The sequence below is a fragment of the Diadema setosum genome, chromosome 3 (genome assembly GCF_964275005.1).
Source record: "Diadema setosum chromosome 3, eeDiaSeto1, whole genome shotgun sequence".
Lineage (NCBI taxonomy): Eukaryota > Metazoa > Echinodermata > Echinoidea > Diadematoida > Diadematidae > Diadema > Diadema setosum.
This window is the reverse complement of record NC_092687.1, coordinates 25,177,280-25,181,907: the sequence shown is the minus strand read 5'-3', so window position 1 is coordinate 25,181,907 and position 4,628 is coordinate 25,177,280. Positions and strand designations below refer to the sequence as shown.

Below are 4,628 nucleotides of genomic sequence, written 5' to 3'. Positions count from 1 at the left end.
TTCTCGGTGCGTTGGTGATAAATTTTGAATTATAATCCACCCAGGATGCGTGTCTTCTAAGAAAATTTATTTTATACAAGCTGCAATTTACGTCAATTTTTATTTCAAATTTGCACATTATCAATAATACTAAATAAAAACAAACAAACCAGCACATCACAAAAAAATAACAACAGGACTCAACGAGGTTGAATATTTTATTTCACCTTACCACATGTATTCAAGAAATAAAGAAAAAAAGATGATTCAAACAAATATTTTCAAATGAAATTGCTCCATGTCTTGAGTGCATAAAACTACCCATTTACCGTGGAATTGCCCAACTACTTTCCAATGTTTGCAGCCCTGGATATAGGTTGAGTTCTACTAGAAACACTACACTAACGTTAGTAATGGTTAGGCCTAGATCTAAAAGGCTTGGCCTATCTAACTGGACGTTAGCTAGATTCTACACACAAGTTGTCTAACGTTTAAGACCAAAGAGATCGTTTAACAACTGAGTTAGGGTCCAACTGAGATCTTCAAGTTCTAACGTTAACATTTTTAGGCCTAACGGTAGTAACATTGATTACTCCCGTAACGTTAGAAGTAATAGAACTGGGACCAGTTAATTTAATGTTAGTGTCAGTAGCCTACCTCTATTATTACGGTTTACTGCTCGTTAGTACTGTAGGGTGTAGAAACTAGAACTAGTTAGACTGTCTATATGAATAGTCTTAACTTACCATAGTATTACCCTATTGTAACACTAACAGCTAGTATTAACGTCGTAACGTTCGAACTAACCTTGAGTAACAATGTTACTGTTAGAACTAATCAGATAATATGGGCTCTTTTTACAATTCTGACATATTAAGAACAATTAACTCGGATTTTTTTTTTTTTCTGACGTTAGGCCTAACCAAGTTAGATGATATCAATCACCCCAAACCATCATCGACAACGTTAACGTTACAGCGACTAACGGTCTGGCTTAGAAGTTAAGGCACACTACACTACAGTGACACTGTATTACTGTAACGTTAGTCTTGACGCACTAACTCACAACATTTTACTGTTTGTTATTTTATAAGCTTTTCATGAATTCATGAATTATCTTCACAAATATCTAACGATTCTTGTCCTTATACCCAGAGTAGTCTTATAAAAAACAGAAATTCACCTGTAATCCTTGGAATTGATTTCCGGTGAGAGGAAAGCCGTCCATGACTGATCTTTGATGACAGTACAACTACACCAGCAAGGAGCGCGTAGTTATCCCCAAATACAGCACGTAGCAGCAGGCCTGTCAGATTTCTGCACGCACACGCACGAAAGCCCGAATTTGTACACTGCCTGCACGTAAGTTCTTGCGCACGGGCCGGCGGCCGGGGACGTCCGCGGCGCCGGGTGCAATTCGCAACCGCGTCAAGTTTTACCACAAAGTGACCTATCTGACATAGAACGATTCGTGGTAAAGGGTTTGTTACATTTCTCATCAGAGGGTTTGAGATAGACCACCCTATATTTGTAAGAAATGCGTTTTTTGCTTAGAAACTTTAACACGACAAAGAGGAGAGTCTATATGTAACAATTATGCAAAAAACTCAAATTCCCCCAAAATTGAGATAGGACAGTTCGTGGTAAACCCGACGAACTGTATTATACGTATCTTTTTTAACTCTTTATGTGCCATGGTGGAAACCCCCTGTGTGCCACGTTATTCCGAGACACAAAGGTAGTCATGATTTGAGAAAGAATTCTGTTTTTCCAATTTGTATAACTTCTACAAATTTTTCTGTTAAGCTGGACATAATAGTGAGCAAAGTTAAAGAGGAATGCCAAACTTTGCTTTCCATTTACAATGTATAATGATTCTATTTTCAATTTTTCTTTTGAAGTACCAGTTGCTACATTACTGTAAAGGCATGTCTTTTGCACATTAATGACAGAAACTTAGAATGTACACGCAAATCTAGTTGGGAACACCGCTTGATAGTCAAAACACCACATAGAATGCAAGCCGTATGTGAGAGGAACAAAAGCGTGAGAAACGCTTTGATTGTTACCGCGGGATTAGCGATTTATCGATCGGTTTTGGCGGCTTTGTTAGTTGAGCAGAATATGCGAAGTTGGCACGCAATCGACTGAGCCGGACGTGCGAACGTGGCACATAAAGAGTTAATCTTTCCCACACAATGACTTGAATTTAATTTTACATCCATATAAATCGTTTTCACCTGTTACTCTTTGAAGTTTGCGTTTTGGATTACTATTTGAATCATTTATGCATTTCTCATCATAGAATGGTAATTGCTTCATCAAATATTGTGGACACTTCCATAGATATTTCTTGAACATTAGCTACAAATTAAAAGGAAAAAAAGGCACACCACAGCAAATATGAACTGGTATACCTTTGTTGTACAATATTGGACAGGGGTAATACCCCCCGGTTACAAAAAAAAAAGTCATAAACAGTGATATACAAATAAAATATATCAATATTTAGCTGCATCGATTTTAAGACTGTGGTATTATGATGTCTTCATGTAGCGAAGGAACTGGCAGTAGTCATATCAAGTTTAGATTATTTTTGCAAGGATAACATGTTTGATCGTTTTGTTTCCTGAGGCTGGCAGGCCTATTAATGCAATGACCCTGCCATCAGACGGCCATTCTGCGAGAACCTTGGAAAATTGTTTTGTTTCTTGCAGAAGTTTTGCGTTTGCTTTTATTAAATCTTCCTCGATTGCGATTCTAGATTCCTTCAGCCGGCGACGTTGACCAATCACCTGCTTTTCCTTTTGAGCAGCTTGTGACGTGATTGTTCCCGGCGTTAGCCTCCGTTTGCTTTCTTCCAATCAGGTGTGAGCGCTCAATGTCAATAGACCGGGGGCCCAGAAGATTTATTCAGCTGAGAAGGGTCACACTTTTTAATGGTCTCATCGTATAAGGATGTGGCCAAGGGTCAATAAAATGAATTGCTGGCAAGTCACATCTTGTACCGTAAGCCTAGGGACCACAAAAAAGGGACCCCGAAAAATGGATATATTCAGATGAAGGGGTTCACGGACAAAAGTTGGTTGATATTGTTCCTTTGGGTGTACTTATCATGAAAACAGCAATGCCAGCTAATTTATCCTGTACGGAGCCCCAGACAGTAGCCCCAAAGGGCCCCACAAATATGGTGTTATTCAGCTGAAAAGGGTCACGGCTAATTTCTTTTGCAAGGGAATCCAAGATGGCGCTGTGCGGTTAGGACGTGCCTGAGTGGTACGGAGGCATTAGGAGGAAATAAGATTGCAGCTCATTTCGCCTATTACAGTTTGAAAAGTCAAAATGACATCGAGAAAAAGGATCTTAGACCAAGGAGTCGTTACAATCTCCCATTATTTCAAGGAAAAGGAGGATTCTGACCCTAAGATGGATTTTAGCGACGCTACTACGGACAAGGCTACGCAAGAGCACAGTGACAGTGATAATGCACACGGCTTAACTGACTCTGCAGTGCACACGGTAGTGAATCCACTTCACCGAGATATGGAGGGAACCAGCCCGGGCGCGTCGGCGGAATCACCTCCACGCTCCTCGCTTGAGAAAAAACGACGAGTAGACGGGGAGAAGTCAACCACAGATGAACTACTCGCGACCCTTATCCACAAGATAGACGAAATAATAATAGTAATAATACATACAATTTCTATAGCGCCGTTCTCCACTTTGATTAAATGAACTCCAATCTCACATCCAGGTTGGACACAGCTCTTGGAAAGATTGAAACAAATGAGAAAGAAATCAGTAACTTGAAAGAGGAGCAAGAGTCGTGCCGTTTTGATATCAAACAGTTACAGGACCAAGTAAACAAGCAAGAAAAGGAGAATATGAAATTGAGAGAGCGTCTTGTTGACCTCACTGCGAGAGAGATGAGGAATACGGCTGTGTTTTACGGGTTTCCCGAAGGTGCTGAAAACGCTGGGAAGTGTGAGCAATTGATCAAAGAATTTGCCAAGTCAAATATGCAAATGGAAGGTGAAGTGAGCATTGAAAGAGCTCATCGCACAGGCCGCATCAGGCCAAAACCCGGCCCTCCTCGCCCAGTTGTGGTAGCTTTCAGTAGATACACAACTAGGTCGACAAACAGTGATCAGCAGTGCCCACAGATATTTGAAGGAGAGGCTTTTTCAGCAGAACGGAAAGGATCACCAGATATTTGTCGATGAGATGCTGCCGGTGGAAGTGCGAGAAAGCAGGAGGAAAACTGCCACTGAAACGAAAGCTGAAAGAGGAGGACCCAAAGCGAAAGGTGTACTTCAAATATCCGGCGCGATTGTTTTACAGGGAGACTGAGAGCGGAAAAGAAGTGGAGTACAAGCAGCACACCACAAGATAGAATGGATATTGGCAGTTTGCTTTTGCACAGTAGACAATGGTCTAACAAAATACGACATACTTTGAAAAGCTCTTGACACGACTGCCATAGCTCAGCAGTCAGCGCCCTGTCATGCCAGCAGTTTATTAACAGATGATATCTCCGAAGACAAGATACACTATTCATGTGATTTAGTGGTAGGGACATCATTTGTTTTTGCCAACCTGAGGAAAAAATAACTGTGAAGATGCCCAGTGGCACTTGGATTCCTTGTGAT

At 40.8% G+C, this 4,628-nt stretch overlaps 1 pseudogene; it reads left to right on the top strand.

Annotated features, from left to right (window-relative positions):
- Positions 1-3,321: 3,321 nt before the first annotated feature.
- Positions 3,322-4,372, top strand: LOC140226303 (uncharacterized; annotated as a pseudogene).
- Positions 4,373-4,628: the final 256 nt, after the last annotated feature.